This window comes from Dromaius novaehollandiae, chromosome 13 (genome assembly GCF_036370855.1).
Source record: "Dromaius novaehollandiae isolate bDroNov1 chromosome 13, bDroNov1.hap1, whole genome shotgun sequence".
Classification (NCBI taxonomy): Eukaryota; Metazoa; Chordata; class Aves; order Casuariiformes; family Dromaiidae; genus Dromaius; species Dromaius novaehollandiae.
The window spans coordinates 6557681-6570349 of record NC_088110.1 but is presented as its reverse complement, the minus strand read 5'-3'; the positions used below and the strand labels follow the sequence as shown (position 1 = coordinate 6570349).

The 12669-nt window shown below is 42.0% G+C and overlaps 1 protein-coding gene across 3 annotated transcripts in view; it reads left to right on the top strand.

Annotated features, from left to right (window-relative positions):
* The window catches only part of FTO (FTO alpha-ketoglutarate dependent dioxygenase), a 340085-nt gene that overhangs the window by 303269 nt on the left and 24147 nt on the right, over positions 1-12669 (top strand). For 2 of the 3 annotated variants that reach the window (XM_026102229.2, XM_026102226.2), the window contains one exon: positions 10248-10816. The gene's annotated coding sequence lies outside the window, so the exon portion shown is untranslated. Of the gene's footprint in view, positions 1-10247; positions 10817-12356; positions 12466-12669 lie in introns of those variants that run through there. The other variant, XM_064519526.1, reaches the window with a different exon arrangement.

The window sequence follows — 12669 nt, the reverse complement described above, 5'->3', positions numbered from 1 at the left end:
TGGGAGTGCAAAAGATCACTACTATTGGAAAGCTCACAAACCTCGGTGTAATATTCCTAGCAGCGTATGCATATGAGTAAGAGCAAGCCAGCAGGCAGCGTGTTGGGGGTCTTGCGTTGCAGGTTCCCGTTGGAGCTGGGCGTTAGAGAGAGCCACTTGCGGGGGACAGTCAGTGAAAACGTACCTCGGTGATGCCCATCGCTCTGCACTAGAGGTATCACTCTCAGCACTGACAGATATTTAAAACATAATCAATTGCCAGCAAAAAAGGATGACTGTGTTAAGTCAAAACCACTGCTATATCACTAGGTACGTACATTTGTATGTGTGTGGGAATCTTTGCTGTCATTCTTCTTGTTGTGAAAAGTAGTGGTCAAAATCTGAATGTAGGATACTCAGAAGTAGGAAGAGAATATCCTCAGATGGAGATCACTTTTTTGTGTTAAAAAAGGGAATGATATTTTACTGACTCTCTGGCAAAGGGGATTAAGGCATATTGTCATGTCATATTTATAGTATTCTAGTGTCTAGGAGCTTTAGGACTAGCTATGGACTGAAGGCTTCACTGGACTAAGGACGGTCGTTGTGCTAGGTGCTGCATGAACGCCAGCAACAAGGTGGGTTAGTCCGAGGAACCAAGAAAACAGAAAGATAGGGACGGTGCTAAGGGGCAGAACGAGAGGCAGAGGTTTTCGCCACGGCTAAGCTGTCACATTCTGTACAGGTGCGGTGGCAAAGAACAGTTTTAAGAACGAATTTGATGCAGACCTGCCGAAGCTGGCTGGGGCGCAGTGGGGGCCAGCAATGTGCCATGGGAGCGCAGCGTTGCGGGTTGGTGAGGGCGCTTGGGGCTACGGGTGCTGCACGGCCAGGTCTGATGGCGAAGGCATAGCCCCTGCGGAAATGGGAAAAGAGGGAAAAGCTGCAGCAAGGCAGCTGCAAACCCTGTGGTCGGGCGAGTGCCACTTACGGACGCTGCCTCCAGATTTTACGCTAGGCTCAGTTTTGGCTCTGGAGATTTAAGGAGCAGGTCCTATATAAAAATAAGGGCCCTTTCGGTGCTGAAACAACTGTAATAGCTCCTGGTTATTAAGAGTTTATTCCAAATAGAGCCATGGGATCCAGTGCTGCCGTCTTTCCTTGCGCAGATAACCAGGACTCATTCCGGTGGAATTACACCTGCGAACAGGATTGCAGGCTGCCCTCTCGCTACTTGGTTGGTCTCTCGGTGTTTTTCTTAAAGTTTCCCTGCGAAGGAGCATGGCACGGTAACTTCAGGGATGTATAATGTTCAGGGTGGGAGGTAACACAGGGTCACTGAACCTGCCCGGCTCCTTCAGGGATAGAAATCTCAGACAGCTCTGCATCACTCTCAAAACAGGTGGCAGAAAGTTGGGATGGCATTTGCAATAGTTGAAAAGCTTTCAGGGGCCAGATCTTGTGTACGGACACCTAGCACGGTACGTGAGGGATCTGGAAGTGCTCTCTGTTAGCAAAGCACCTTTTTGGTGGATTGCAGCAATGCAGCTGGGGAGCAGCGTTGCTAAGAGCAGAGGCAGAGGAGAGCCCCCTTGCCGAGTCCGTACTAACTGCCATTAGTGAAATAATATTCCAGTAAGATATACAACATCCCATGAGACGTTTTTCATCATACAAAGAGTCTCATTTCCCTTTTGAAGTCCTTTAACTTGGCCAGAATTGGATCAGTGTAGCAGCAGGGCGGTTCAGAGAGGGCCAGGCCTGATTCCCTACTCTGGTCATGGTGGATTTGCCACTCGTGCCTATGGTTTTCCCACTGAGGTGTCACCACTGATTTACTTCTGTGAGTTACTTCAGATTTGTACTGCTGGAAAAAACAGAAACAAATGTGTAAGCTGATAAATCTGGTATAATTGTAAGGGATATCTCTTCCGTAAAGATTATCTATATATATTCAGCAAAATTCGTTTTCGTCAGTTCTCAGATTCACCTGAATAAAAATGTGTAATATTTTTAGACTTCTGGTAATTTTGTTTTTAACATTGTAGCTCTTTTCACAAGGATTGCTCTTAAAAAAGAGCACCCAACCAAAAATGTGGTACTCACCTCTTATGAACATTTGCCTGGAACTATAGGAGCGACCAAAATACGGTTATTGTTTTTGAACAAGTGAAAATTGTTGCATTTCAGATTTCCCTTTTCTTTGCCCCTCTCTCTCCTAGACACTTGACACAAATTATGGGGACCTGTGATCTCTGACCACGCAGATTCAATCCAAACCGCCCGCCGTCTGAAAGCCGGTAATTGGCGGGCACGGCGCTGACCTGCGAGCCGGCCGGAGCGAGGCCTCGGGCCCGCCGGGAGCGGACCTCAGACCCTCGCTGTGACAAACGTGTCCAGCACCAGAGCTTGTGATCATTTGCTACGGGCTCCAGCTAGCGAAATCTTCTATGCAGCAATTATTAGTAACACTTCAGCCCCACATAAAGCACATTTTAAGCTTAATTTTTAAATCAAGTTTTCGTCCACACAAAATATTTTTTTACGTGCATAATATACCCAGTTTTTCAGTGGGATATGGACTTTCAATGCCATTGATAGTTTTGAGTTATGAGGCTTAAAAACAATTAACAAAGACCGAAATATTATGTATTCTCTCTATTTGCCTATGTTTTTCAAGCCTCTAAGGTCACATTTGCTAACTCGTTGCTATACCTGTTTGGACAAGGATGTTAGATCATCAGATAATTTACATTTTCGCAGCTGCACTGTTCTAATCTAAAAAACTTCTTTCTTAAATGAAAGGTTACAGTTCTCACATAGCCACATGACTCCAGGGGTCCAACTACAGGAAAAACAAACATTGCAAGACCCTTGAGAAAAAATGGTAAGATTTGCAATAGTGGTTTAAGCTGTTTGTTTGGAAATGTAACGTGGCCTGGTTGTTCAGAGCAATGTGTGTGCTTTGGAACCTGTGCTTCTTTGAAACAGCAGCAAAAAGAGCCCCGAAAAAGCCAGAATATGGGTGGGAAGGCAGCTGTAATCTGGGGCACGCGTGCTGCTGAAGGGGGAGGGAAATAGAGAGCTCAGGTAGTCCTATTTCTGTCCAGGATTTCCTGGCCTGAGATATATGCTCATGTGTAGCACAGATGGTCTACGCATTTGCAGCAGCTCCATGGTACGTGCGACCTCCTGCACGTGTCCCGTGCACTTGATGGCTTCCTGTGCTGTACAGTTGATCTGTACATGCTTGGGAGACAGTTGTTTGGCATTTCTGGATGTCCATCAGCTTGGCAGTAGTTCCTGCTCTGCCTGCGTTGCCAGAAATCCTGGAACAATGTCCAGAATCCTTAAATTCAGCCCAGACAAAATTTCCAGGTGGAAAAAAGAGGACAAGTCCATGGCAACGCCTTCATAGCCTGACATAAAATCCTCTAACACCTGGTAAATCTGTCCATACTTTTAATATATTATTAGTTTGCTAGGGTCAAAAAAACACAGTGGATTTTGCCAAGATAATTGCCTATGTGAAAGAAAAGTAACTTTTTAATCCAAAGTGACCGTGTAGAGTGCTTATATTTATGCATCACTGTTCTCGATGGACAGCGTGTCTGGCTGTAGTGCACACTGCACTCTAAACACAGCATTAGTGGTGATTTGGGGGTTCTTACTTGAGAAATTGCTCTCAAAAAAAATGATGTTTTCCCATCGTTTTGAGTGGACTTTTCAATCTGCAATGAGTGGGTCTTTCTGTAATACCACTAAATTGCCTCTGAGTGTCTCTATAGTTCATCTCCTCCTAGAAACCAGCCGAGCAAGAATAATGCAAGAGAAGTGAGTCACTGAAATTTATTGGTGTCAGCTTTGGTTTTGTATTCATAACGTCTTTTGCTGTTATTTTTAAAGATACTGCAGATTGAAACAAGGGAGGATCAAGTATCCCAGTTGTGTTTAAAGGAAGTAAATCTTTAAGAAATGATTGTGGAACAGATGTTAAATAAATGATTTTGAGTTAAGATCTGTGACAGAGCAGTGTACCTAGGGAGACTCTTTAATAGTAAGAATCCTACTGTGACTTAGAAAGACCTATAGCTGAATAAAGGGAAATCAGCCTCTTTTTTTATTGTTATAACTACATAATGCAGTTATTTAACACAAATGTAGAAAAATGAATTGTCGTGTTTCCACCTTGAATGCGATTTTAAGCCAGTGAACACTTATTCTAAGAGGATGCCTAATATCTGTCAGCTCTGTCAGATGAAGAAGTACATTAGGAATTTTGGGCTGGAATTTCAGGGCTTTCAGTTGTACAGAGCCCTGTCATGGGGAGGTTGGTACGATGGGGAGAGCCGGGAAGTGGCTGTACCTTTATCATAGCACACGTGATATTAGTGTGCTGTGGGCTGGATCCTTCCCTCACCTGCCCTGCCTGACCCCTCAGATTTCAACATCTCCACTCACTGGTGAAAAATGGAAAAATAACCTCCCAGGTTTTCTGACATCGTATTTAGGTTGCAGCACAGTTTAAGAGGCCTAGTGATTTTATTCTTTTCTTCCTTCCCAATGTACTATTAAGAATGATCATTTTGTCATTTCTCAGAATAGAAAATAGACTTTGAGAACAAGTATACTATTTGCCATCTGGCTACTGGTGAGGCTGTAGTATAATATGCATGGGAAAGAGAATATAATGGGAACGTGTAATTTTCAAGAGTGACCTATACGTATGACTGCACAGAGCAATACATAACTGAAGTAAATAGCCTAACCAATGACCAAGCTCCTTTTTACAAGGCTTTCCAGATCTTGTCTCAGAGTTTCACTAGCGTTTGTTAGTTCTACTCCGTAATACATTTATCCACATACAGGTAAGAGTTGGCAGCTTTTAAACTGAAGTCATGCTATTTTTCAGTCTTACATGAGTAAGTTTATCAGGAAGACATTTCATGACCCTCCTGTTTCAGAGCAGTTCAGTCCAAGGGCAATACTTATGTTGTGAGCAGCATACCTTGCAGCCGAACCAGCCATTCACAGGCATGGCAGCAAATCTCGCCTTTTGTTTGAGTAGCAACTGAAATATTAACAAAATGGAATTTCTTTCTGTTGAAATGTTTTGTTGCTGCTGGATTATATATTGACTTGCTTTTGTGTCATGAGTTGTATGCAAAGATCACCATGGAGAAAAGTGAAAGCCTAATTTGCGCTTCTTGGTCTGATGTTTACAGTAGAAATATTTCCTAACCTCAGAAGTGGAGCCTCTCATGAACTCAAAGAACAATAATTGCATTCATTCAAACCCAGAGATTGTAAATACTTTTGTTGTTAAAGCTAAATGAATAGTGTTATGGCATAAAGAGAAGTACAAATCCAAAATAGTTTACCTCTTGCATGGTCGTAACATTGACTACAGCATACACAAATATAGAGGGGAAAGATGTAGATTGTTTCACTCTGATTATGAAGGTTCAGAACTTTCAGCTCATGCAACAGGATAGCAAATCATTAAAAAAGTAAAAAACCCTACATATTCATTCCTCCCAAGCAGACTTATATACCTTTCACTGAGTGAAGTAATTTAGTCTATAGCATAAAAGATACCTTGTTCTGTTCTCTTTAAAAAAGCTGTCAAGTTTATTATTTGAGGTGGGAACGTATTCCTTTAATTGATATTAAATATCATGAGATTGGTTTCATACTAACTGTCTGAAATACAGGTCAGAAATAGAACAACAGTATGGCTGAAGGAAACAGAGCATTTTAGAGACGAGGCCATAGGAAAGGAGTTCATTTTGCCCCTGTGCTGTACCCAGTGCCTCCCTGCACATATGAGCACTTAATGGAGTTTTCAGTGACCATGGGGTTTTGCCTGTGCAGAGCAAAATGCCAGATTTGCTTGTGTTAGAGCTTTCTCCCATCACATTCTTCCTGGCAATTGTTTATTCCGGGGGGGTTTTGCTCTGCGAGAGCTTCCCGTGGCAGGAGGAGCGGTCAGCGCCTTCCTTGCGCCTTCCTCACGTGTCCCACGGAGAGCCAGTGCTCCAGGTCCTCTGTGCTAGGAGGTGGAATATCCTGGGGGCTGAAGGACGTTACTTTTGTCTGTATAAACACCTCTGTCTTGGCAACGGTCTCTCTTTCTATCCCCAGCATAGATTACTTGTGGCTGGAGAAGGAAAGCCTGAGACCAGGAAAAGGTGGTTCTGCACCAGGCTACCTACAAGGGCAGTTTGGGTAAATGTCCACCTCGCTGTTGAGGTGGTCCCTGTGTTTCTTCTGGCTGGTGAAGTCCTTCGTCCTGATCAGAACTGGACTGGCTGGGTGAGAGGGGGTGAGACCTCGGTGTCGCTCGCTGCTGGAGGATGGCCAGGCAGAACATTGCAGACGTTATGCAGTGCCAGCAGTGTCACAGGATAGCTCCAGGTAGAAAATAAAGATGCCTCTATTTAGAGCCACACGAGCGTTTAGCTAGGCAGAATGTTACTTATCTTGGAAGTGCACCCTGCTTATTTTAGACTGCAGAAACGAGAGCCATGTCGAAGTCTGGCATATGTAAATGGTGACTTGTAGAACAGAAGGAAAACTTCAGCATAATGAATCCCTTGAAAGTATCATACAACAGAATAGCAAAAATTAGTGTTGTAATCATGTATGCATTTGAACTTTTCCAAATGTACGTGTGTTTATTGAAACAATAGCCCATGTGCATCCTTTTCAGTGAAATTTGCCTAATGGAAAACTGTGCGATTCCAACACTTAGTCATCCGCACTGTGAAAAGAGAGTGATGCATGTATTTTTTAGGCTGTATAATGAAGGTACAAAACATGACTTGACTCGTGCAAGGACTAGAAAAGGGGCAAAGTAAGTTAAGAGTATCTGCCACATGACAACTGGTTGTACATGCTTGTTTAAAAAGCATATGCTGTTACTTCCCTATGTTTTCAGAAGGCACCAGCTGATGATCAAGTCTGCCTAAAATCTGTGCTAAGCATTTCTGAGACATATCTGTAGGAGTCCTGTGCGCTGGGCTCTCCCACTAGAGTTGAAAATGTTCGTATTTCTAGGGGAATAATCATTCTTCAGTTTATTCTTTTGTGAGAAGTCCTCATGTGTGCAAATACTGGGATGTAAGTTCCCAAGCAGGATTTGTGAGAACCAAGTGGCAGGTTAGATGTCCAGCTCCTTGATAAGCACATGTGACCCAACAGCCCTGTCCTCTACCGGGCAGAGAACCTTTAAATCCTGGCTTGAACGGTTGTTGAAAGCAATGGGAAATGTAGTGGATAAGGGGCTCAGCACTTAACAGCATGAGGCCTAATTTGTGCACACAGTGGCAGTCATCCAAAAATTAAGCAAACCTGTCAGAGATAAAATTTGCAAGACACAAATTGTAAAACTGGAGAAAGAATTTCCAAGAGCACTTGTGATGTATTCTACAAAGCTAAAATACCAAACAAACATACCAAAACAAAATATTTAGACACAGGCTAAAATACTCATGCCATTACAAAATAATTGTGTATTCTACTATATTATGAAGCGATCTATCTCTTTTGAAAAATACAAAGAACACACACAAAACGAATCTGCAGAAGGAATTAATCACTTGCCAAATTTCAGGTTTTAAACACAAATCATTTGATTGCAAAAGAGCACTTCAAGCCACTGATGTATCTTATTTACTTTGCCTTTGTGTAATTTAAGAACCCAATTGACATTTCTTAATTTGATATTTTATGAAATTCCCTCCAGGGCCAAGCACTTTCATTCCAGATTTCCTCCAAGTACAAATTTTTCTAAGGCAAAGTTATAAGTTCTTGACACAAGTTTAACAATAGCAATACAAATATATTACTATAAGAATCCTATTCTCTTTAATTTTTCCCTTTCATCACATTGCAAGTACAGACATAGAAAACATGAGCCTCTCTATATGGAATTTTAAAGAGGCAAAGATGGAACGATGTCAGAAGACATGCTGACGAGCTTTCCAGGCACTGTAAAATCTCAAAGCAATCGAGTGCCAGAGCTGGTTGGAGAACACACTTTAGGCCTATATATTCCAAAGGGTTTTTTTTATCCACATCCTTAAGTTTTGATTTAATGCCTCAGAATTCCCCTTTGGATCTGAACAAAGGGTAACTAGATAAACGCAGCAGATAGTAAGTGTGATAGTGTGAAACAATTGTGTGAATCTTTGTGTTTTACCCTGAGTTGTTTAAAACTGATATCAGTAACAGAAGCATATCAGCATCAGAGATACTTATCCTTTTTAGTGACTGCAGATAATTTAAGTCATTTACTTATAGAAATACCTAATCAGACTTGATGGTTGGACTCTGATACAGCTTCCAAAATGATAATGCTTAATTTTTCAACGTTTTTAGGTGTGCCAGTGGCCACTCGAGGCTTCTGGGCTGGAGTGGTTACCAGTCAAAGCATGGAACTACAGCACTAGAAAGAAGATTGTGCGAAAGGTTCTTTCAGTGCAAAAAGCTCGGAGCTTTCTTTCCATATGTTTCTCAACTGCTTATCCGAAACTTTTGTCAAACAAATTGTCAGCTACCAACAGGCTGTCTTGTGTTAACAGTATTGTAGCTATCATTGGCATATTCGTATTTATTTATTTCTATTAGTGTTAGGCCTTGAAGAATTAGCTGTGAAGCAAGAGGTCTGAAGCTGAGGCTTACGAAAGAATGAGTGAGACAGGTCTGCTACTGCCTTTTTTCCTAATTTAATGCTTGCTCACCATCTTACTGAGCTGAAATTGGTATACAAGAAAAGATGCATCAAAGTCAGCAATTAAGGTGACTTCATCTAACATGTTCAGACAGTTGAAGTAGCCTTGTTTGATTTTACTTAGGAAATCATTAGCACCTTTACAGAAGGCAGGAAACTTTGATCAAGATGTGATAGATACAGATCAATATAATGTGTAAAGATTTTCTTTGGCTGTGATATTGATGCCAGGTAGAAGAACTAGTTTATGGCTAGTTCTCTTACACAGTTTGCATAAATGTTCAATACCAGCCTACTCTTTTTACATATGAAATAACACAAGTAGCATTAGGGTTATGCTTGCTCTCTATTTCTTTTATTTTCTGTGAAGACCAACTGTTTATTTTGTATTTCAAAGGATTATTTATGAGTTAGTACATAACCAGATCCAGTTGGCTGGATATACCAGTAAGCACAGAACTCAGCAGGGACATTTGGCTCGTGAAGATGAAAACAATCCAATTGCAAAATTCGGGGGGATACAGCTGGGAGCATGTTTGGGAGAGTTACATTTTATGTTATGGGTTTAAAGTAAAGAGTGGTTGAGTACTCGGGATAAAAGCAAGTTGTGTGATATACCACAATATATCTGTAGGAAAGCGTGTGTGTATGCTTACCTGCTTTTACGGAGAGATACCCAGAAACATGTGCCTGATGTAGATGTGTGGCTTAGTGTGACACAAGTGAACTAGCAAATGGAGAGTGGGAATGGAAGTACTGTATGAAAGGAACACTGATGGGATAAAATCAGTGCTTCGGTCAAATACAGAGTTGTCTGTTGTTCCCATTAGATACGAATGATAAGTCTGCTTAGGGGTCATCTATCGCCAAGCAGACCTGTGATTGCTTTGTTTAAGTTGTAACTTGTTGCGTTTTGAGGTTTTAATGCTTAGCTTGAACAAATAAGCATGTAGAAGTGTCCAGACCATTTGAGTTCTGTGATATGTGCAGGATCTCAGATTCCAGGCTAATAAAGTAAAGGTAAAAAGGAAAGCAAAATTGTGCATTTGAAGGTCAGTCCATACAATGTTCCTGTAGGTGAGAGTGTGGATCTGAAGTTTCTTGGTTTACTACAGCTGTTGTCATCAAATTTCATTTGGATATCTTCTGCAACGAGCCACTGGTAGCATGTGATTTGGTTGACTAGCCCAGGACTTTTCCCGTTCAGTACTGTGAAATGCTACCTCTCATTTTGTGGTTTCTGTTAGCATCATTTATGGTCATAGACACCTGGGTGTTTCAGGCATGCTTACGCTAGCAAGATGGGCAGCCCAGCTCTTCGGAAATGGCTCCAAGCAGACCCCTGTTCTGGGCTAAGGGCAGAGTCAGCAGCGCTGCTCTGGCTGAGCTGCCTGGGGTTAAGAGGTGCAGAAGCTTTCCTCCCGCACACACCTGCTTTCTCTAGTAATGGGCACCATCAACTGTACATGTTTCTGAATTGTATTTCGTCAAGATTATCTGGTTTAACTTGAACACTTTCTGTTTTCTTGAGTAGATTGCTGCGACTGAAGCAGATGGGGAAGCAGCTGGAACGGACGAGTGAAGGCGAGCAGCTAGGGTGGATGGACACTGGCAACCCCGAACCTGCTTTAGCTGCAGCCGGAACAGCACACCTGACCATGCACTGAAAGTGCTACTTTTGTAGCTGAGCTTAGTTCTGTTGCTTTTCAGTGCCATAGCAAATTAAATTCACATCCTGCCTTCATCCAGAATTAATCCCTTACCTATCTTCTCAAGTTATTTTCAGTTTGAACGTCAGACAGTGGATTGCATTGCCTGGCTAAAGATGCCTACTGTACATTTGAATTTTTCAGCTCTTGCTGTTAGAGCACTGCAAACCATTTCCAATGGAAAGCATGGAGTTAGCTTGCGTTTCGCCGGACTGCAGAATGGGCATGTTATAGTCTGGATAAAAGGGTTGGAACAGCTGGATGGTGCCCATTTTGGACTGGACAAGGGGCAGCCGTGCTAAGTGAGCAATGCTGTTGCCATTGGTGAAGGGGCTTCCCATTTGAGGTGATCTGTAAGTAGATTTGTGAGAATAAGAACTTTTCTTCCCTTCAAGCTAGACTGTCTCTGTGTTGATTTGGCTTGGGGCACAGAGAATGGCCTGAATGATATCTGAAAGCCACAGTGGGCTCCCACAGTGGGCCAAAGTACATCTACATCTGGACATAGGTTTTCAGCTCTGCATAGCTGATTGACCGTATTTGCTTTTGCTCTCCTGATGGAATATCTAGTTCAAGTATGCTGATGGATATAAAAGGAGCCTACTGTCTCTATCACGGTAGGAGCAGTCTCCATCACAAAAATGTCGTAGGCTACATTCATAACTTTATTCTCCTTAGGTGACTTCAGTTTTATCTTTTTTACTTCCTGAAGCTGTGAGCAATCTGGGAAAAGACCCACAGCACCACCATATTCTGCATAAATCATTGGCTGGAGACCTTACTTACTTATGCGGTATCCCTGTCCCAAAATGTTGAAAGCATTCGTTCATCTTGAGAGTAATTCAGAGGTTTTTTTAAATGCACTTTAGAATTCTTTAGGATGTTCAAGGAGGGATAGGGGACTCCTGAACACATCTCATTTTGCCCTGTCTCTATTGCTTTAAGTTGTTTTCTTTTGTTAGAATCCTGTTAACGTAGTTCCCCCGCTACACTAGATTTATATGTCGTTTCCTTTGCAAGACAGGCATTTGCAATTCTTTATTGAGCTTAGAAATGAGGTCACGTAAGAGTGTTTAGAGTTCTCAAGGGGACGGAAGCTTAAAAGGAGGGTAAGGTTAGGTGAATAAGTAGGTTGGCATGAATAACTACAGTATTTAATAGAAGAAAACTTTAAAAACCTTAGCAGATGTGTCAGTATGAAAAGTTTTACAGCATTTAGATAATTTGTTCAGTTTTGGATTTACATTAGGCTCAGTTCTGCCCAGCACTACCAGGGAATGAAGTTCTGGGCTCGCCAAAATCCACAGGAGTCAGACCCTGCTCTGCACAGTGCAAGAGTACCCAAGTCCCTTTCTGGATCTAGCTCTTCTCCCACTACAAGAAGATAATACTGTTTACTCGTATGGATATTCCAGTGATTACTTAACATTTATAAAGCACTTCTAGGATGAAGATCCCAGCACTGTCAAATTCCACATGTTGCTATATGTTTCATGAAAACTGATGCTTTTCTTGGAGCCCCAGCTTTAATATTTCATTTTAAATAGACACAGAGACATTTTTAACCTCCCTGGTTGTGGAGAAAAATGTAAAATGACCTAAGTGTAAGAGAAAGGTAGCAGCAGGGAAAAAGAAGGAAAATCCAGAGCGTATTAATTTTTTCAGAAAGTTTGTGATTTTATGGCAATGATTAAAGGAAAGATAGTGGTGTCTCAATCAGTAGAGCCCAGATACTGCAAGAAGTATTGCTTAATATAGAGAATCCATATACTTAAAGACCAGCTAGTACCTATTTTGAAAGCATGCTCAAAGGAGCAGAAAAGCTTAATAATTCAGTAAGCTTGACACCTCAAAGACACTAGGAGTAGGCTGAATCCCTCTTCTGTAGTAACTAAAAGAGGGCTTATATGCATATGTACTGCATCTTTTCAAAGCGTATTGCAGCTCCAGCTACGATGTGAGCAGACGGACTCCTGAAGAGGAAGGAAGGATGCTCTCACACTGCCTGGTGCTAACTCCTCATCCTCCCACAGCCCGCAACAGGTAGGCTTTCAAAGCCCGAGAAAAGAGCCTTGAGCTGCCCCAAACCCAGAGCTCTCATAATGACAGTTAACCATCGTTTGGAGTGAGAATAGTCCGATCACTTCCAAACCTTTATGCTTTGGTTTTTCAACCTGAGTTGAGATCCAAGGCTCAGATGGGATGAGTCAGAGAGAGAATGAAAGAAAGGCCAGAAAGAACATGAAT